The following is a 23,404-nucleotide window of genomic DNA, read 5'->3' on the forward strand; positions in this document are numbered from 1 at the left end:
CGTATGTATATGATGAGTGAAGTGGGGTGATGGTAGGATAAAAGAAATTAACTGTTGTGACGTGAGATTACCCGAGGTTTTGCTTGCAGAAGCTAGACCTAGGGCGGCGGTGCGTAGTGACTAGAATGTATTAACACTTTATTCTGTGCCTAAAGTGCCGGCTGTGCGTAGTGACTGGAGAAGAGTGGCTCGGGTCCATCATAATTAATATAATGCTTTAGCTGACCCAGCTGACCTTTGAAAGGTAGCTTACCTTAATTGACGCTTGCGAGAACTATTTGCGCATCTAGAAGGCTTGGTCCTGAGGTCTTATAGGACTCGTAAGCCGACGAAGACCATCTTCCGAGCAACTTGATTGAGGATGCAGGTAATCCTAGAGCGGCTGCTGACGTTGCAGCGCCGATGCGAAAGGATTGGCCAGTATATTGGGAGGTTGAGAGCCCGCAGCTACCAACCACTTTCGACAAGTGGATTCTGAACCATTGTTTAGACATAGATAACCCAGTGGGTAGAAGAAAGAGGTGCATTAGGAGAAGTGTGTGGGCGAAGTTTAAGATAGTTGATCATAGAAGTATAGGGACAGAAGAGTTATTTACTTTAGAATCTCTGATAATGACAAAGACCTGAGGTGTCCATTTTAGAATGTTTCAGAATTACACTATAGAAGTGGGAGGAGAAGAGGATGGCTGAGCAAGCCAGATCCTGAGAAGGGTTAAAAACCTGGCTGTCAGAACAAAATTCCCCAGAGCGCATGAAGCAATAGAAAGCCATGAGGAACACATTCAAGGAGTGAATTGATAGGGAGTGAAAAGAGAGCCAGGGTTAACTAACCAGCAGCAGACCTAAGGACACAACAGGACAAGACAAAATACAATCAGCAGATACATAGCTGGAGTACACTAGCACTTATGGATGGTCGTTGAGGATGGTTTAGCATATAACTAAAATAAAGACAAGAGATGGAAGAGTAATCCTCATCATGCTGACTGGGTGAAATAACATTAAATGTGAAACAAAGCACTGCTCCAGAGCCAAGAGTAAGTGGGTGTTTAGAATATGTGAACCAGCATCACAGACCTTGTAAATTAAATAGTTAGATTGAATTGGTGATGTAGCCTAATAATTGCTGATTGATTTGATTATATGACTATTGAGAATTATGGGATTGAGATCCGAGGACATATGGATATTCGATAGTGAATTGCAAAATCTAATGATTTAACAGTGCAAGTTCACTAATGCTGCTGCTCCTACTGTGGTGGGATAAAGACATGAAGGGTTAGCGTATAGCTTAGATGAGGAGGTAAATAAATTGACATCACATGACCTGGATGAAGTAAGATTAAATATGAACCAAAGCACTGTCCCTCGATGAACGTTTTGGCTATAGGCCTACGTGAACCAGCCCCGCATCCCTGCATGAAGTAGATAGTTACGGTGAGGGTCAGTACTCCACTGCCGACAGATGCATACCCTTAAATTAAAGAGAGAGGCATTTACATTAAACGAAGAGGAGCTGCTCCTGAAATTGAAAGATTATTAAGATGTTAAGTAATGAAGAAATGGGAAGGAATGCCATCCCTGTACTTGCGGCTGCCGTGACGTAATGGGAGATTACGAATGACGACAAGCAAAGTGCTTGGAAAAAGTATAAGGGTGAGTGCAGTATTGGCCTGAAGGAGTTTGTGCCTGCTAGAGGTGTTGCTCTTTTGGCAGAGAAGAGTTTGAGGAAAGATTTTGTTCTAGTCCCTACAGCCTGAAGACCTGCAAGGAGGAATGGAGTGGTTAGAGAGGAGCATTTTCAAAAGGACCTAGGATGCAGGCAAATAAACAGCCATGATACATTACGTTGCCATTAGTTAAATCAACAAACACAATGTATGGGCCTACATAATATGTAGACACATAACCAATGACAGTAACAGACAATGACAGACAATAATGATCAGCCAGACATGAGATAATGAAAATAAGATTAATATGGCCTTCAGGTGCATCGGAAATATTATGGGTTAATGACATTAGTAGCCTACCGCCCTGCAGACAATACCAACAGCATCTCTGCGACTAACACTGCAGCCAAGAAGGAAGAGTACTTTTGTCCCTGTTGGCCTTCCATACACAACAGCCTGACCAGCGAGACAAATTGCCTAGGATGTGGACCTAGCAAAGCTGCATCATGGCAACTTTGGCGAGGAAACCATCGTGAGTGTCGATAACTGGAGTAGCCGAACTGAGTTTTTTAAAAGGTTCCGTACATGTATGTTAACAGCGTAGCCTGATAAGTCTGACAGTTTTCGTCAGAAAAGTTTAGCAACCATATTTGCGTTGTTAGCGATACGACGTTAACCTCATTAAGCAACTAGGATCTAACATGAGACTAGGGTGAAAGAGAACCTTCAAGCCGCGGAACTTGTCTCTTTCCGTTGATAAGACCGGGCAGACAACGCGAACAGTGGCACAATTTGGCCTACCTTACTCTCCGACGTTTACAAGCTACTATGCTACATTAATGGAAACCCCCGAGACTTTGGGGAGATGCGTCCAACTCAGTTGAAGCGAACGTAAGGTAGGCTAAGCTACTGGTCTGTGACTGCATCACATGTTAAAGTTGTGGCGAAGTGAATGACTAGCTACCCGTGCCTGGATACGGAACATCGAAAATCGGCACCTGAAAGCAACAGGCAGGTGCAAAGTAAAGTGATTATGAAGGCTGATGCAGACTGGTGATTGGTCGGAAGTAATGAATGAATGAGTGACGTAGCATTGAGTCTTAGACCGATCCCAAGCCCCTCCTCCCATTGTCAGTCCCATAGTTACTGTTGCTAAGTCTGACAAGTTTGCAGGAAAGTGTGCGAGAACGCGTGTTCAACATGGGGACAAAGATTGTTAAGGCGGAGCAAGATACTTCATCAGGAGCCACTTCCGGGAACCCGGATCGCACGAGGGGGGGGGTCAAAATCCCCCTTTATGCAGAGCAGAGGCAGCGACTGCTCCATTGAAGTCTATGGGCATAGCTCAGAATTTTACCACATATGCTAAGGTCTTAGTTCTATAGAGTTAGGAATGTGAATTTCGGGCACGTTTTCATGTTCCTCAAACCCTTGTGAACATTTCAGGTACATTTTTAGCATTTTTGAGCATTCCAGTCTGGAGAAAATCGACTTTATATCAGGTGTGCGCCGGTTATTTATGCCGCTGCTGTTGGCTGTTTGCAACGTACGCTCATCAATACGTCATCGACACGCCTCTTTATGCAGACAGGATTCGATCCCCATTTCGCGCCCATAGACATGAACTACGATGAAGTATCTTGCTCCGCCTTAACAATCTTTGATGGGGACGCAGCACCCCCATTTAGCCTAGTGCAACAGTGTATGCTGGATTTCTGGGCGTCAAGTAATATTGATATATTCAAAAATCAGAGGTCAGAAAGGCCTTCAGTATGCAGAAGGACACATTCACAATGTCCGCTGTCATCAACGAGGTGGAACACCACAAATTGAGGACAAAAAAATCCGGTGTCGTGGATCTTATTGGATGCATGTTAACTGGATAAACAATTAGCACGTTATCCCGAGCAGGTAGTTTACCTTATTTGCTGCAGATGTGACTCTGATTCAATAAACAGGTCTGTGCGAACATATGGTGTTGACGTGTCCATAACAAAATCTAACCATATTTCGAGGATTAGTAAGACGGGACCAAGTGCTGCAGATCCAAGTTCACGCAACTTGGGAGAGTGACTAGCCTGTTAAGCAGCTCATGTTGGGGAGGTGGAGAGATAGCTTCTCTTCGGTAGGCCGAGAGTCTACTTATTATTTTGAATGGCTGCTTTAGAAGGAAGAGTTCAAATAAACATGATACAAGTGTATTGAAAAGAAACCACTCCGAGTTCAAACCCATACCACGCATGACATAGGCTATCTGCAGTTTGCAGACGTGGTTTGTCTTGCACTAGACTTCATCATTATGCTATAATTAATTTAAACGTGGGCAATGTAGTAGGCTAGGTCTAATATTGGCGATTTCGAGACTGCATAGCCTATAGCAAGGCATAGTTTTGAATCAGCACATGATTCGATCTTTAGAAGACGTCTATCTCGTTCAGCCATCAATAATGCATCGCAGTAGGCTATTATTGCGTTTGTTGAAAAAATTATCATTAGCCTATTTCTGTCAACAGTCTTCTATCCCAAGTTAAACATGGCAATGTAGCAAAGCTGAAAGTATGTTCTTGATGTGTGTAATGCGATACGTGATTGAAGGTGTAGCCTTTTGCGCGTCTTCCAATCGTATGAATGTGCGAGTTCAGTTCCTGCAAGGTAGGTATATTTTTTTGCGTAGGCTTATGTTTGTGTAAACATTTTCGTAGGCTACACACTCAGATTTCTTTACTGAAAAGTAGCAGCCTATCCAAAGTTATGCAAAGTTAGGCCTATGTGTGTTAACGTTTCACACGGTCAGGATATCGGATGTCACTTCCACAAGTATCTCAGGCTTATCTTTGAACCTTTTTGAGCTCTTTAGTTATTTAGTTACTTAGGCTACTCGCAAAAGAAGCATTATAGCATTCGCATAACGTGCGTATTGTCATAGGGAGGGAAAGTAATCTCATCGCCATCTAGTGGTTGCGTTCCTAGAGTTTAGCGGAGGGGATGGGATTTTTTTTCAGATAAAATATATCTCGGTGCACATTGGGATCTTAATTTAATGCCTTCCATATGTTAGGCACTGGGGTCACCTCTATTGCTTCAAGTGGTCATACCTTATTTTTAGGATCAGTTGAATTGTTTTGAGTTTTTGTCGTAACATGGTGATAACAAACTACAGTTGCATGTGACGTCACAGGTTTGGGCGCTTAATCTCTAACTGATCAATACGGCAATTTGCTTAACTGGCTTAAATATTTTTGTAATAACGGAAGGTGATGTAAACCGCGTGGTGGTAACCTTTATGTCTGGATAACTGGTGTTGTGCTTCTACTCACATGAAGAGCTGGCAGTAAGTGTTAAGTGGCAATGCTAACCAGGCTAATAAATAAACCATGCTACATGAGTAACGTCGAAGGGTAAAGTCACGTGGCTTTTTTGTAGTTCGTTTATGAAACAAAAGGAGCAATTTCGATTTTTTTAAATAAGGCAAAATAGGGTCTGACATTTGCACAGTTAGAAGATTATTACTGTATAGACACTGAACAATATTTTTGGTGGATAAGATCGCTGATTTGGCTTCACAGTATTTTTTTAAAAATAGGCTATGGGACTTAACATTGGAGCTGCTCTTCGATAGGAACGCAACCACTTGGGGCGCTGGTTTTCACTTTCCCTCCCTATACAGAACGGACACTAGAAAATTCAAAATTGACCAAGGTTGACCGAGGTCCTCCGAAGTCCTCATTGTGACATAGTAAAAGGGGGCGGGGCTTGGGATCGGTCAAATTCACCCTTCGCTAAGTCCCGCCCTCCTTAGTTACTGTTGCTATGCCTGACAAGCTTTAGCACCCTGCACGTCTATTACATAGGGGGAGAACCGGGACTTTTCAATGAAATGTAATTTACAAAGACATCGTACCACGCTGAAAGCTAATATTTTGTCACTAGCAACCTACATCTGTCCTCTGTCAAATACAGTTGGAATTTCATCTCTGAACAAAACCGTTCATGAGTTATTTAAGCAGAAGTCGAATGTGCGTTTTGTTTCATTCAACTCTCCTTGCCAGAATGAATGGAACAGGCATGGGGCACAAAAGAAACATACCATTTAAGCTATGTACTTCCCACAACTTCAATATTTGACAACATATCATGAATGGTACTTCAAATAGGTGTTATTTTAAATAGATTGCTGATGGGCTATACATCTTGGTGAACGTCTTAACAACTTCTTGCCGTTATCGTGAAGCGTGTATCTCGCGGTTATGAAAATATCATGCAATATGCCATTTTTTAAGAACAATATGTGTTCCTAATTATATCATGTTTCTATAGTGTAACATGTTATTTCACTGTGTCTTTATGTGGGTTAGGGCACCACACATCCAAATAAGTGCCCTTCATGACCCACAGGCCTTCAGACTCCACAGGTTAACATGGCAAAACTCGAAAAGCTTGTCAGACCTCCCGTGCCTAGTGACGGGTTGCTAAGCCACGATTGGCCTGTGGCGGTTTTCGGGTGTGGCTTAGCGAAGGGTGAATTTAACGCTAACGATTCACCTTGATTGGCTGACGATTGTAACGCGGGAATTCCAAACACCTCTCTTCCGATGATGAGTGACAGGTGACAGGTCGGAGAATGCGTGCGCTACACAAGTAGTGCGAAGGACGGAAGATGATTAATAACTGAATAAAAAGGCCTAGCCTAAATGAATATGAAAGAGTAAGGCAAAACAAATAGCCTAGTAGCTTAATGAAACATAGGCCTATGGATTGATGCAGTAGCCTACCTTTGCAACATTATTAAATGAATCTGTCACCATATGCCTACGTTTGCAAAGAGGAGAACATTTTAATTTGATTCACAATGAAACGTTACATTTCATTTACATGTTAACAATGAGTAGTTTTGGTTGTTGTTGGTGGCGTTATTGCATCCCTTTTATGAATGCAAAATTGTTCCCTCGCGATTGGAAGCTCCTGTTGCATAGGCTACGCATTTCAAAACATCGCAACGTAAAATGCCACAAATAAGCTGTTTATGAATAGGTCTTAGTGAGTTAGGAGTCCTCTCGACTTAAGCTGTCCCAGACTTAGGTGCTACTTTTAGGTCTAAAATGCTTCGTGAATTACTTTTTGTGAAAAAATAGGAGTCCTAAAGTTAGGAGTGACACGCCCATTATTTTTAGGAGTTGCTCCTAAATTCGCCAGTTAGGAGCTACTTTTAGCCTTAAAATTCTTTGTGAATACGGCCCCTGAATAAAAAGGCCTAGCCTAAATGAATCAAGGCAAAACAAATAGCCTAGTAGCCTAATGAAACATACGGATTGATGTAGTATCTTTGTAACATTATTAAATTATTCTGTTACTATGCCTACGTTTGCAAAAGAGAACATTTTAATTTGATTCACAATAATGTTACATTTAATTTAAATGTTGACAATGATTAGCCTAGTTTTGGTTGTTGTTGGCGGCGTTATTGCATGTTAGTTATGCCTACAATGCAAAATTGCTTCCTCGCGTTAAGCTCCTGTAGCTGCATAGGATTTCAAAACACGGTAAAATGCCGCAGGTTTGTGAATAGGTCTGTGAGTAAGGAGTCCTCTTGACTTCTTTTAAGCGGTCAGAGGTGGGAAGGTGTGATTTGTTGGGGGCAGGGCCGTATTAACTGGGCACAAATGTCTGATGGCCCCCCTTCCCCCCAGCCAACGTGAATCGGGTGGTTAGTTAGTAGGCCTATCGTGAAGATTTTTCCTGCCATCTAAGGCACGAGCGCATCTGTGAGGCCAAGCCTCACCAAGTAGCTCGTTTGTTTACAACTAACTAGGGGTGGGCGATATGGACAAAAAATAATATCTCGATATTTTTTGTGATTTTGACGATAACGATAATTAGTCGATATCCTTTAAAATTTTGTTTTTGTTAAAGTCTGAGTTACTTTACAGCTCATTATTTATGAATAGCATCATTACAATAATAACCAATAACCTAACCTGTGACTTTTTAACCAAATCAACCAATGCATTATTGTCACTCTATGACATTTCCAATTCTGCCCCCACTTGTGTGTGTGTGGCAATGACATGGTCTAGCCAGCTACATTAGAGAAGATGAATAGGCCTAACAGTTTCCCAAGAGAAAGTCTGAAGCTGAAGTTCCTTTCAAACCTTTACATAGGATTCACTGTAAAACTAAGAGCAGACCAACAGAGTAGCCTACATCTCAGTTATTTCCTTCTATGTTTTGTTTTAGAGCAATCACGTAGGCTAGCATTCCAAGTTACAGAATAGAAACTAATGCGTTAGCTTATGGCTAATGTATATGAGAAATCCCATAGAGATGCTAACGGTTAGCATAATCGGCAAACGTAGATATTTAGAGCTAACTTCAGTCCATTTACAAAAGAGTTACATGAGAATAGTTATTTGTTTACAACTGACTATTAAAATACTCAAAGGCTAATGTTTTCTCTCCATATAATACCGTGTAGCAAAAAACGTGACTGTCTCATCAATGCTACTTGAACAGAAGTAGCTGCATAAAATCCCAACTCCCTGCACAAAATAAACATTAGGCTGCATGGGACAACGTTGTGACCCATTAGTGATCACGTGACACTTGCTCTGCTGCACTTCTCCTGCATAGCCTACCTCCTGGGAATGTATGAGTCTTCAGTGCGTGATTTCGAGTGTTTTTTCCCCATAAGTAATTTAAATACTCGATAATGTCAATTTGCACATCGTTAAAACAACAATCACGATATTATCGCAGACGATATATATCGCCCACTCCTACAACTAACATTCCATTTAATTAAACTGCTTTATAGGCTATGCCGAAATAGTTTTCAACATTTTGAATATTAGTGTCGGGTGAATTGAAATGTTCTCAAAGTAGCCTTATGGCTGAAAGCTGCTTGGGATCCCCCCGTCAAGCAATATAACCATACAAACGCGCTTCCTGCACTCATTGTTTCAAAAGGAGTAATTTTGGCTTTGTCAGAACTGAAGAGCTGTGGACGGCATGGCACGGTATGCCCAATGAAAATAAATTAACGCAACACAACACAGACCCCGCTTCTCTCGCGTCAGTCACTGACATGAACGAAACACAGAACCCGTTTCTCTCACGGCAGTCACTGACAGTAACCTAGAATAAATGCATGGGGAAAAACACTTCCCCATGACAAAGACATCGTAAAACACTGAAAGTTAATATTTTGTCACTAGCAACATACATCTGTCCTTTGTCAAATGTATTATCTTCCAAGTAGCCTATGCGTAATTCTGCTTCATGAAGTTGAACAAATACATTTGCTTATTTCACAGAAAAATATAAATAGCCAGTTAGGGTCTACAGTGCAGAGTTGGTAAGTTATGGTAGGCCAACTTGCAGTGAACATACAAACAGGGGAAATTATTTCTCTTGTAGCCGAGTAGCCTCAGGTGCGCACATAGACATAAGGCCGAACATGCAAGCGCCAATGAATCGTGCTCTCACGACAATCACGCTGTTAAACTTAAATAGGTTAACATCACTCTAAGTTCGCCTTCAAGCAAGGAAAACGATGATTTGAAGACATCTGTTTTGTTGGAAGGGCAAGGGGCAGGGCAGCACAGAGACAGGCCCGATGGCAGGGCTGTTATGAGAGTATTAAAATATGGGATATTCTACGGGAAAACATTAAAACGGCAAGACAGCGGGGGAAAGTTAAAATACGTAATAAACACAAAAAAAGTTTGCATGCATTGTTTCGGTCCCCGTGCACAGGGATTATTTGTCATATAATTAATGACATATGATTATTTGTGAAATTGTGCAAACAGGCGCAACACATTTGAAAAGGAAGGACTGGTAGCATGCAAGCTCACTGGAAAGATTGATTTAAGAACGTTATCACAGTGTGTGGCTGTGGCGCGGGCGGAAGACAGCGACAATTGGCAGGGGAGGGTCATGTCTTTTTTAACAATTCTGTCGGAGGGTCATTGAACAATTTCTAGCAGGCAAGAGAGGGTCATGCAACTTCCAACTTGAAGCACTCAAAATTTCTCTGGTGGCCCCTTCAATAAATAACGAATAGTCCCGTAGATTGCTGCTGGGCTATATGTCTTGGTTCATGTCTGTTAACAACTCATTGTCAAACGCATAGCCTATCTCGCAGTTGCATCCATTATAAACAAACATGCAATGTAAACATCTGGGATTGGGGAGAGCCTTAAATGCTCTACTGAATAAGCACGAAGTCAAACTTTTAAATGAAAAACACTCTTTAATAATAAAAAAAATAAACCGCTAATGAAGTAAACTTGTGACCATCAAAAATCGTTTATCGCCTGTTACTCCGTGATAACAGGACGTAACAGGAAGGCATTTGGCTGAGCAACGAAGGTTAATATGCTCTATATTTTGTCCAAATGATGTCTGTCTATCATCGTTGCACTCGGAGAAAACCAGAATGTTTAATTTGTCCTGCGTTTCTTCTACGGCTGCAAACGGGATTCACTCGCAGTTAACCAAATATTTCTTTATTAGGGCAGGGCAGGCATATTTCTGGCTATTAAATTATTTCTAAACCAGTCTGCTAAAGTCTGTAGTGAAGTCTGTGTAGGGTTTTCCAGTGTTGTAGTCAAGTCACTATGCCTCGAGTCCGAGTCCAGGTTCGAGTCCTCAGTGTTCAAGTCCGAGTCAAGTCCAAGTCATTGAAAAAAAATTCCAAGTCAAGTCCGAGTCGAGTCCACTACTCATCCGAGTCAAGTCCGAGTCGAGTCACTATTGATCCACGTCGAGTCCGAGTCGAGTTTCTATTGATCAAGTCGAGTCCAAGTCCAGCACTAAAGTAAGCATAGCCTACATGTCGTTCCATTTTTTTCCATTGCAGATTAAATCCTTAAAAGCAAAATGGACAATCTTCTGTCTCCAAGCAGGGGTGCCATCACTTGTGTGAAAGTAGTATTGCCAAATTTCTTGCCAAACCCAATGTGTTTTTATTATATCGGAGAGAATACCATACCATAGCTATACCATAGCTTATAGGCCTACTCATAATAAATGAGCAATCCACATCCCAATCTCACAGGCCATTAAGTCACATTATGCTGTTACTGACTGCTGACAATTGTATAGGCAGTGTTGTAGAAGTTCATACTTCACAAGAGCTAGATGAACGTTGGAGTAGGCCTATTTTGTAAGAGGTAGTGTGGATCATAAAAGGGCATTTTTTTTAATTCTGGCTGTTAAATAGCCTACACAATTTTAGCGCAGTTTGGGAGGGACAGAAACAGAGCAGGGCCCGTCTTGGTACTGACTCCCGTGACGTGAACACTGGCAACTGCATAATTATGTTATCACTTCACTGACACTATGGAGACATATTTCACGTCAACAATAGAGATGAAAACTAGCTTTAGGTTAACGAAGATGTAGATCATCTGCCTAATTAATTTATTTGTGCAACAGGCCATGTTCATTTCAGCGAGATGCGTGAAATAAATGTTTTTTTAAGCTGCCATCACCATACTATTTGCTACGATATTCACCTGTTAGAAATAGAACACGTTGCTATTTCCTTTTTTTTCGTGCAGTGGATTAGGCTATCAAATCGCTCGTTTGAACAGTAGGCCTAACAGTAATCCAGTCAATTTGTGGTTTTAAATATAGTTGTTTCTGGCCTACCCACAGAGGTTCAGTTTGTCAGTTTCACTTGCGCAGACACGTAGGCCTGATTTGACACTACATTGACACTCTACTAGGCAATGTAATTATATATCTATATTTTATGACACCAAAATTAAGAAGTATGCTATATCTTGATCGGGAAAACTTTTAGTTTATTTTTCTTTCATCCGATAATAGCCTGCTGCAAATTAACAGACAGAAGCACGGCAGGGCACGCCCCGAATGAAAATGAATGAATGGAACCTAGCTTCTCGCATCAGTCACGGAAAACACTGTTCACCAAGTCACGATGATCAGCTATCCAGCAGCAGTGTGTGTTATTTAGCCTAGGCTGAGTGTAATCTTAGGTAATGTTATGTCATGTATGAGAACTAATATTGCCTGGCAATAGCCTACTACATTGAAATAGCGGCGGCCACATCTCCAGGCATTTTGGTGTTAAAGTTAACGTTAGTTTGCTTTGCATGTGAACATGATGTGACTTGCGATGTAGCCTAACATTCCCTTGAACTAAAATTAGTATTACGAATAATTTAGATATTAAAATCATATAGCAAATTATAGCCTAATGACATACTACAATTATAGCCTTATGATATATTACAAAAAAAAGTTATGGTAGGCCAACTTGCAGTGAACATACAAACAGGGGAAATTATTTCTCTTGTAGCCGAGTAGCCTCAGGTGCGCACATAGACATAAGGCCGAACATGCAAGTGCCATGTCATGCCAATGAATCGTGCTCTCACGACAATCACGCTGTTAAACTTAAATAGGTTAACATCACTCTAAGTTCGCCTTCAAGCAAGGAAAACGATGATTTGAAGACATCTGTTTTGTTGGAAGGGCAAGGGGCAGGGCAGCACAGAGACAGGCCCGATGGCAGGGCTGTTATGAGAGTATTAAAATATGGGATATTCTACGGGAAAACATTAAAACGGCAAGACAGCGGGGGAAAGTTAAAATACGTAATAAACACAAAAAAAGTTTGCATGCATTGTTTCGGTCCCCGTGCACAGGGATTATTTGTCATATAATTAATGACATATGATTATTTGTGAAATTGTGCAAACAGGCGCAACACATTTGAAAAGGAAGGACTGGTAGCATGCAAGCTCACTGGAAAGATTGATTTAAGAACGTTATCACAGTGTGTGGCTGTGGCGCGGGCGGAAGACAGCGACAATTGGCAGGGGAGGGTCATGTCTTTTTTAACAATTCTGTCGGAGGGTCATTGAACAATTTCTAGCAGGCAAGAGAGGGTCATGCAACTTCCAACTTGAAGCACTCAAAATTTCTCTGGTGGCCCCTTCAATAAATAACGAATAGTCCCGTAGATTGCTGCTGGGCTATATGTCTTGGTTCATGTCTGTTAACAACTCATTGTCAAACGCATAGCCTATCTCGCAGTTGCATCCATTATAAACAAACATGCAATGTAAACATCTGGGATTGGGGAGAGCCTTAAATGCTCTACTGAATAAGCACGAAGTCAAACTTTTAAATGAAAAACACTCTTTAATAATAAAAAAAAATAGCGGCGGCCACATCTCCAGGCATTTTGGTGTTAAAGTTAACGTTAGTTTGCTTTGCATGTGAACATGATGTGACTTGCGATGTAGCCTAACATTCCCTTGAACTAAAATTAGTATTACGAATAATTTAGATATTAAAATCATATAGCAAATTATAGCCTAATGACATACTACAATTATAGCCTTATGATATATTACAAAAAAAAGTCGAGTCCTCGACGAGTCATCGCGAGTGCGAATGCACGAGTCCGAGTCCAAGTTCGAGTCATCAGTGCTCAAGTCCAAGTCAAGTCACGAGTCTCTAAATTTAGCTAATGACTCGGACTCGAGTTCGAGTCTCGGACTCGAGTACTACAACACTGGGGTTTTCCAGGCTCCATTTCTTTTTACGAGACACCCTGCTCACTTGAGCCATCTACCAGTTGTTTGGGTTGTTGCAGCGCAAGATATTTTTCTATGACCCTCCAAAGTGATTGAGATAAAACGCATGACCCTCCCCAGTCCCAACAATTTATTGATGCCTTAGGCTACTGGGTCAATTTGGGAGCTTGCATGCTACGACACCTTCCTTGAAATGCCTTGAAAAGGCTGTCGTTTGCACAATTTCACAAATAATCTCCGGGACCGAAACAAACCTGTCAACTTTTCCCGGGTTTATCGCATATTTTAACTTTTTCCTCGCTGTCTTAGGAGGAGCTGCAGGGACGTCGCAAGGGGGTGCGAGGCCCTGTGCGAACTTGACAGATGCAAGGCCCTTTTCTCAGCTATCGCGCACCCCTCCTCTGGAATAATCTTCCTACCTCAATTCGACTAGCAGACACCCTCCCTATTTTTAAGTCTAGACTTAAAACATACCTCTTTACTGCCTCCCATAGTTGGGTATGGTGCGTGGAAATTCACCCACCTCAGGGTTTTTGGAATGGACCACCCTGCTGAGTCCTCGTGTGACTGGCACCCCAGTCGCGCGTGCGATGGTGGTCACTGACCAGACCTGCGCTGGTGTCGACTACCCCTCACCATGCCTTAGTTATGCTGCTATAGCATAGTGCTGTCATGGACTTTTCATGTGTCACGTCGTACAACCCCCCCCCCCCTCTCCTCTCCCCCCTTCTCTCCCTCAACTCTCCCTCTCTTGCCTATTCCCACCATGGTATACTGTAACAATATATAGTACTACTGATTACTTATTGACATTAACCATTTTGATTTTCAGTAATACTAACCCACTCTACATCTCTCTTTCTTCCCCCTTACTGTACCTCACTTGTGAGGTATATCATCACCAGTCATCAACCATCCGTGTGTTGGCCCTCCTCTCACCCATCTCACCTGAAGTCCCATCCTCGACTGCCCTATTACTGCCCCCTATCTGGACTCCTGGCCCATACAGCCTAGCGACCCACCACCAGCCTATGACAACTCTGCCTGGATTACTGGCCCGTCTGCCAACCCACCACATGCCCCTCGACAACTCCCTTCCCCTGGACAATTCCAACGCTGGACTATTGAACTTTCTGTCACTGAATCAGGAATAATGTATTACCATAACGGATACGTAATCATCCCACCTCTTGTAACTTTCAGCTCAAGTGCTTAACACCATGTCTTATTCTCTACACCCGACTATCATATGCATATGTCATGTATACAGACCTTACTGTCATGTACTGACCCTAGGCAGATGGGTCAGGCCCTTGAGTCGTGGATCTGCTCTAGGTTTCTTCCTATATATATCTCCAATTCTAGGGAGTTTTTCCTCGCCCCTGTTACCCATGGGCCTCTCTCTTGCTTTTCTTTTCTTCCTTTCTTTCCTTCTTTCTCTGATTGCCTACATTCTGTAAAGCGACATGATACATGTGTTATGTTTTGGCGCTCTATAAGCACAATAAATTGAATTGAAATTTTCACTTATGTGCATGAAATCATGCGATAGCTTACTTTACACATAGCCAAGGCTACCGTCGGTGTATTTTAATAGTAGCTTAGTCTAATAAGTTACACCAGCTTGTCTTTAAGAGGGGAAATTCAATTGTAATTAGTTAGTTAGTTAGTTTATTTGTTCTTACATAGGAAATTTGTTTTCACATACCATACAAGCCTCACAGACATGAAATACATAGATACACACAGTCACGGTTCTTCACCCACCACCCACCACCCTGCCACCACATACCCCACCCACATATATCACACAGCACATATACATCACATTACACAGATACAAACAGGAAAACCATCACCATTTGACATTACAGAGGAATGAGGGTGGCACAGTGATCCATCACCGCTGTGATCTGTTGTTAAGTGCTGCTATTGCAGAGGGCACAAAGCTTTTCCCAAAGCGTACTCGCTTCCACCCCATAGCCCTATACCTTCGTTTTGATGGAAGCAGAATGAAGAAGGGATTGAGGGGGGTGGGTGGGGTCATGAGCGATGGTCCCTGCTCTGTTCTTGGTGAGTGTGCTGTTGAGGTCTGATAAATTAGGGGCGGGGAGGCCTATTGCTTTGGCTGCCGTATGGGTGATGCGTATGAGTCTGTTTCTGTTGGCAGCAGTTAGCATGTTGAAAAAGCAGGGAAGGCAGTAGAGGAGTATGGGCTGGACTATGCTTTTGTACAGGAGGAGCAAGTGACAGGGGGCAACAGAAAGTGATCTGAGCTTACGGATGGCATAGAGTCTCTGTTGACTGCGTTTTTGTATGTCAGTGGTGTGTTGCTTAAAGCTGAGTTTATTGTCCAGGGTAATACAGGGTCCACTATTTCTACGTTGTCGTTGTTGATGCAGGTGGGGTTGTGGATTGTGTCAGATGGTGTTCTGGTGTTGGTGATTACAAGTATAGCCTATAACATTAGCCGAGTCACATATTTGGCCATATGGTGTTTATCATAGGCTACATCACGAAACCCAGTGTTTCCTCTATGTTGATTTGGTAGTGGCGGCCCCCCACGGTTTAATTTTCTTCCCCCACGGTATCAGAAATGGGGCAGACGTACAATAGTCGCAGTTGCCTTTCAAAATTCATTGTGCAGACCTGTTGTAGATTCTCCAAATATACAGCTCAATCACAACTGAAAATAATTAAGCCTCATTGTGTGTGAATAGAGGTGAATACATATAATTGTTTGTGTTGCAGCGAAGTGTCAGTTGTCAGTTCCGTGGGGTGGGGGGGGTTCGGACAGGCCTGCCCCCACTGCTTAAAAAAATCCTAGAGGAAACACTGCGAAACCACATAGTGTAACAAAGGCGAACACTTTAACAGGGGGAATTAATTGGGCATGAATCATTGTGCTGAATGGTATTTGTCAATGAGCAGAAACACACACGACATTCAAACTATTGATAAGATGTACTGGTCTGTACTGTATCTATAGGCTAACATTGGACAAATAGGCTAAATGACACAGGCTCGCCATATCCTGAAAAAAAACATTTTCTTGCTTTGCCGCAAACTCAGCAATGAAATCATAGGCCAGTTTGCACGTAGCCTAACATCTTTTTCATAGAAGGGAGAGCCCAGTCTCTCCTGTGACATGGAGGTGCGCAAATAGTTTTTAATAGCCTGTTCAACTTCGAAAAGCTTTGTTCACCCGATGTCAGTCACTGGTCGCAATTTCAGAGTTCGGGAAGCTTCATCTTTTTAAGTTTTAAGTGCAGTGGCCCCTATCTGCCCCCTTTGGAATTATATCTTGAGCCTATTATAAGGTCCAGTGCGTTATGTCCTGGGATTCGGACGTGCTCAAAAACAAAATAAAAATCACTTTTTTATAGATGGTTATGAGGAGCAATATGAGAGAGAAATTTGATGATCATTGATCGTTGTTTTGGGACGTTAGGCCTTTTCCATAGGCGTCAGTGAAGGAGATTGAAGAATGACCATTTTTTTATACGAAAATATTTCTTAACTTCAAAAACTCAGTGTCTAAAACTCAGTGTCATTCAGACTCAACCCTCTTATTGCTTTGATATCTTTTTTGTTGTCGTTTGAACGTCGGCAAGCAGGCATATTGCGGTTGCAATTTAAGTGAAATGTAGGCCTACAACATGCTGTTAGGCTGGGCTACTGTCAATGTACTTGTACAGGTAAATGTTTAACAATTGCTGGTGTACAGGCTATAATCAATTAGCTAAATCATTTGTCCAGCTGTTTAAACATTTTTTGTGCTACATTCAAACGCAAAAGGTGCTTTGATATCTTTTTCGTTTGAACGTTGGCAAGCAGGCATGCTGAGGTTGCAATGAATGAGGATTTAGGTTTTATCTGTGGATTTATTTTTTGCATTATTTTGAATATGACTCGCTCCAGTCTCAACAGCACATACTTTTTCCACACGAATCTAAGTTCTAACACACATATCCCCTCTCGCTTTCTCTCTCTCCATGCCTGCGCACGGTGCTTTCTTAAAGGAGCTGCACCATTTTACAACAATTGCATCTACATTTTCATATTAGAATGTTTTGTCAAGTGTAAGCTTAAACTACCGTGATCAATTTAAGTTTCCGTGCCCCCGCTGCGTCATGGAAGCAGTAAGTCAAGTCGCATCAAAAATAGTAGTGGCAGAACTCCCAAGTGACACCTTGTGGTTGTTTGTGTCAACTGTAGTTTGTGCCATTTCTGCTGAGAAAATGGGGTGCGTGATTCATGAAGGAACCCGTCCAAACTTTACTGGGACCCACTGTATGTCCTAGGCTATTGATATAACTTAAGATTAACGTAGCCTACCTGCAGTAAAAACCAAGCACGTCCGATAAACATTCTCAGATTTATTTTGGCTTCAAAAAGAAATGGGAATTACATGTCATGCAGAAATCATCCTACCCTTATTAGACGTTCTCTGCGGTAAACTACAGTCTTGTCCTTGTAGGAAGCGTAGTGTCTTTCCAACCCACTTTAGATTAACTTCCAACAAAATTACGTCTCACTGCAACGATGCGCCATCTGGTGGACAAACAACTATGTGACGGGGGGGGGGGGGGGGACCAAACAAAATGTTTCCGTAAAAGTCTAGTGGGGCTGGTGTCCCGGGTATCGTTGACCAAAAATTCAGGAAGTAGATGACGGGGGAAAAAAAAAAAAAAAACGTTGACAATCCCTATGACCGCTTCGCTAGCGGCGGTCATAATAATAAGAAGACACCTAGGAAGAACAGTACAGTGCATTTTCATGCACTGTAATAATAAGTCGGAAGAAGCCAAAAGAATAACAATACAGTTTCCGTAAAAGTCTAGTGGGGCTGGTGTCCCGGGTATCGTTGTCCCGGGTATCGTTGACCAAAAATTCAGGAAGTAGATGACGGGGGGAAAAAAAAAAAAAAACTTTGACAATCCCTATGACCGCTTCGCTAGCGGCGGTCATAATAATAAGACACCTAGGAAGAACAGTACAATACATTTGCATGCACTGTAATAAGAAGCCTAGGAAGAACAGTACAGTGCATTTTCATGCACTGTAATAAGAATACTTTGGAAGAACAGTACAGTGCATTTTCATGCACTGTAGGAAGAACAGTACAGTGCATTTCCATGCACTGTAACTAGAAAATGTAATTCCAGGGAATAACCAGTGCATGAAAATGCAAAACATATGATGTAAATTATCATAAAGAGTAAAAACAGATAATGCAGAGATAGTTACAATGGTGTTGCTAGGGTACATATGACAGTTGCTATGCCAGAAAAGTGGTTGCTATGCTGGTTGCTAGGGTAATCATGTTGGTTGCTACGGTGGTTGCTAGGTTGAGACTGTAATGGTGGTTGCTAGGTTGTTGCTAAGGTAAATCATGTTTGCTAGAGTGTTGCTAGGGTACATATGGTGGTTGCTATGCAAAACTAAGCGGTTGCTAGGGTATTCATGTTGGTTGCTATGGTGGTTGCTATGTTGACATTATTTTGGTGGTTGCTATGTGGTTGCTAGGGTAATTAAGATGGTTGCTAGGGTGTTGCTAGGGTAGTTGTGGTGGTTGCTATAGTAATTGGTTGCTAGGGTAATCATTTTTGTTGCTATGTTGGTTGCTAGGTTCACATTGTGGAAGTGGTTGATTGGTTGTTGTTAGGGTACTTGAGGTGGTTACTAGGCTGTTGCTAGGTTAATTGTTGTGGTTGCTATGCTGGTTGCTAGGTTAATCTTGGTTGCCATCTGGCCTGCAGGGGGCACCAGCCATGTTCCAGCGATTGATGGGCCGTGTGCTTGATGGGACTAGTGCCTTCGCAGGTGCATACCTGGACGACATTGTCGTCTTCAGTGCCACGTGGAACGAGCACATTGGGCATCTTGCCGAGGTGCTAGGGGACATACAACAGGCAGGGCTGACTGCACAGCCCAAGAAATGCTTTTTGGCCCAGCAGGAGGTGCGATACCTGGGACATATCCTAGGTTGTGGGGTAATCAGACCCCCGAAGGACAAAATTGAGGCTATCCGCAACTGCCTGCAGCCCCAGACCAAAAAGGATATCCGGTCCTTTTTGGGGTTTGCTGGGTGGTACAGGTGGTTTGTGTCAAACTTTGCGAGCAGAGCTGCGCTCCTCACTGACCTGACCAAACACGCTTACATGCAGGCACACACTTAGCTTCAAATGTTTGTAATTACACGCGGTGCCTGCAACCACACAACGCAATTCATTCATGCGCGATCGCTATTTACACATCTTTCAGTTGCTCACCAAACATCTGCAAACATCATAGCGAACAATGTGGTACCCGTCGATTCTGCTCCATAACCCATTCCATTCCGGTAGTCCATACATTGTGCACACAAACACCAACAATACACTGATAGTGCTTACTTTCACTGTTGTCGCGATATAATGTGATTAGAGGTATTTCAGTGTGATTATTATTTAATTATAAATGTATTAGAATGTAATTATCAGTCATACTGAAATATATGTTGATGTGTTATTGTAATGTATGTGTAGGGTTGTATCGGAAAAGTATTTTTTGTTGGCATTGTGCCAGAGCACGTTTTTTATCACACTAAAAACAATCCCAAATAGACTGTTTGATCTTAATATAAGATTAATAACACTTGGTTAGATTTTAAATTTTGCAGTGTATTTCCATAGCATAGGCTGATGACTTTTTTGCTAATTTTTTTTTTATTGTTTTTTATTGTTGTAGAAGACAATGAAGATATCAGTGCATGGAATGTTACACGATCAACAACACAAGATCACAAATGTGAGACCCAAAAAGCAAAGCACATTGAAACGTTGGGTCAGATTTTGGACTTGAAGGCTGATGACTCTTGATGTTTTTTCTAGTATGTCATCAATTGATCTAAATGAGGCCACAGTCTCTGCGGACCCTATCAGTGAGGATGCCTTCAATGACATCAGTTCAAGTTTTATACAAGTGTAATTTATTTTCCAGAATACCATCATTGTTTTGCTTTTATTGACCTGGAGGACAATGAATACCCTTCAGATGAAGACTTTGGCTTGGGGGGTCCAGATATCATTACATGTGTGTAGTACTACCATGTGCTGACTGACTTGCAGCCTGGGGGTCAATGGGACAGGGGGTCAAGCTTTACAGTAAAAGGTCTCGGCGATGGTGCCTTTATACAATGAAGGAGAAGAAAGATTACAGTTATATCCCGGATCAACGTTTCCGGTTTTCGGTTCAACCCTAAAATTGACGTTCCTGAACCGGTTAGAACAAAAAAATAAAGTTCCCAAACCGGTTAATAACATTCCATGTCAGCTGTGGGACATACAAATAATAGGCTGATCATTAGGACTTTAAAATTATATTGTTAGTCTACATAATTTTCTTTAAGTCATCAAACATTAAAAAAGCATATAGGCTACATTATGTAAGCGACATAACTGTAATTCTGACATTCCTACATTTTTTTAGGCTACATTATGTAGGCAGCATAATCCCTAAATTTTTTTCAGTATTATACATGAATTAAGACAAGGAACATTTCTGCCATGTTGTTTACAACTGAACACATCCATTACACTTCTTACATAGCTCAATTGGTGCAAATGACAAATAGGGCAGGCTGCATTAACCTGACTCTCGCCAGATGAATTTCGTTCCGCCTAACTCCACTCACATCCATCTGGGATCGGTTCCGTTGAGTGATTTCGGCACCAGATTGTATGGTAGAGCCAATCAGGACGCAGGGCGGGAGTTTCATAGATGTGACGTAGCGTAGAAGCGACTGAGACTATTCTCAGCGTCACGGGTTGGCTTCGATGCGAGTGGTTGAAGTAGCACGTCAATAGATGACTGACAAGTGGCTTATCCAATCATATGCAAGATTAGGCCCAGCCTTCTGAAGCACCACTCCAATGGATTGATCCCAGATGGATGAGTGGAGCTAGGCAGAACGAAATTCATCTGGCGAGAGTCAGGTTAAGGCTACATAGCAGTCATTGAGAACTTAAATTGACCAAACCTGGTCAGGGCCCAATCAGTGCATTTTTGTCTCACTTATGTCATCAGACAATACAAAACCACAATGGTGTGTATGTCACAGGCGAGGGGCGCTATCACCACCTCCTTCTACCGAACACACTCGGACACCAGAGTTAAATTAAGAAATGTTTTATTTAAATAGTCATTAAAATAGGTTTTTCCTCGGCAATAGAAAATACCGAAGGATCGTCCCTATCGCCACCAGTCACCCCCTTCTCCAGTCAGTCAGTCGAGGGTCCGGAATTGTATATAAGATGTGGTGTAGGCTACCGTATGGAAGAATATTAGACTCAAAAGTTTTGTACGTGTGTATCACGTTTTGAAACTGTAGAAATTATTTGTAACTGTAAAAATTATCTGTACAAGTAATTGTCAATATCACAAATATGCCCTACACTTACAAATCTATTCTACGGGTACGGATCGGTTTTACAGCTACAAATCATCCTACAGTTAAAAATATTTTACAATTGCAAATATATTCTACAATTACACATCAATATTCTACGCACAAAAAGCTGCTCTACAGTTACAAATCTTTTCTACAGGTGTACAGACTTTTGCACCACCTTAGGGATGAGAAGTGTCTCATATGTATTGTGTGTGTGTGTAACAGGATTTGTAACTGTAAAAATTATTTGTGATTTAACAAAAAAATAACACGAACAATTTTAAGCATTTCTCATATGTCGTTCACTTACAAATATATTCCACAGTTGCTGTCTTTCAATTACGAAACTATTCTGCCATTACAAATCTCTGCTGCTCGCACAAGTATTTTCTACAAGTACACAAGTACTTTTTAGACTGTTCTGGCGCTTCCTGTTGAATAGCCAATGGCGATCCTCAGGTTTGGCTAGCCAACCATGAATCTCAGTTCACAAACCAATCACAGAGCAGGAGCAGCGCCGTCGTCGTGGCTCATGGAGGTATTATATATAACTGGAGAGAGTGACTAAGTCCCGCCCTCCATACAAATGAATGGTGGAGGCTAGGCTAGTAAATCCGGCCAATTCATAGTCAACGCCATCTTGAACACTGGGGTTCGGATCCAGCGCCAGTCGACTCTGACCATGCGCCAGTTACAAAGCTGGAAATGACGCATGGACCAACGTCGATTTTTATTGGATATTCTGTAAAAAGAGTGTCATCCTCCAGTAAGAGGGTGGCGATAATGCACATAAAGTCCTTGCCTCATAACAAGAAGAAGAAAAAGTTGCTCGGGAACGCGCATGGAGTCCGAGTGGAGTCGCCCTGAAGCGCAACTTAATTTCATTGGATAACACAGCGGCTCTAACTAGGAGCGGTCTGCTTGCTGTCCTGCTGCAAATATGCATTCGAACTTGACGTGAAATATCCGTAGTCGAACTATAAATAAACTATTCGGTTTTTAGTGCCAAGTGTAGCGCATTTTTACAGTCTATGATTAGTTTGTTTTTTATTTTATTGTTTGCCATCTCATAGCGGGTGCTCTAAACGTATTCTAGCGTTGGCCCATGACCAAATCAAGCCAATAATAGCCAGTAGCCACAATAATGACAGGAGCCAGAGCCCTCAATAGCCACCCTGTTTTGAAAATAATATTGAAGATAACGCACAAAACGGTCAGCCTGAGCGGACAATTACGTCCCCAACTCATCTAAAATGTGGAGTCTTTACTTTGAGTTGTACACCGCAGATGGTAAAGTAACGGTTAAAGAGAATGTTGTCTGCGGACTCAGCAAAAAACAGTTTACTTACGCATGTACGACGTCCAATCTTCGCGCTCACCTGTGGAGTTACCATCCAAATGAAGCAGCGGTGTCAGAGGCACAGTAGACGGCCAGAGCATCGCCAGGCGTCCAACATCTTATGATTGCATTTCCGTAAATCCTAAATTATGTCCAGGGTCTGCTATTTACTTAGGCTGCAAAGCACAGGTATTTATTTGAGGTATGCTTATTCGAGGCAGACCTTTATTTCTTACATTGTACGTTATTGTGAGACATGCGTTTTGTTTGGAGCGGCATACCAGGCTATCAAACGCAGACGATTTTCGGCTTTGGTATGGGATTTAATTTACTTTTTGACTGTTATTATATAGTTAAATGTTGAGGCTGATGGGCATTTAAATAT

General features: G+C 42.0%; 1 long non-coding RNA gene across 1 annotated transcript in view; it reads right to left on the bottom strand.

The window, feature by feature from the left end:
• Positions 1-23,404, bottom strand: part of LOC143102759 (uncharacterized) — a 32,929-nt gene that overhangs the window by 2,428 nt on the left and 7,097 nt on the right. Inside the window, exon 2 of the long non-coding RNA XR_012982641.1 lies at positions 1,328-1,764. This is a non-coding gene — a long non-coding RNA (uncharacterized LOC143102759). The remainder of the gene's footprint in view (positions 1-1,327; positions 1,765-23,404) is intronic.

The sequence above is a fragment of the Alosa pseudoharengus genome, unplaced genomic scaffold (genome assembly GCF_046254945.1).
Source record: "Alosa pseudoharengus isolate Yale_2024_CS ecotype anadromous, Long Island Sound unplaced genomic scaffold, YU_APseudo_1.1 YU_APseudo_1.1_scf_4, whole genome shotgun sequence".
Lineage (NCBI taxonomy): Eukaryota > Metazoa > Chordata > Actinopteri > Clupeiformes > Clupeidae > Alosa > Alosa pseudoharengus.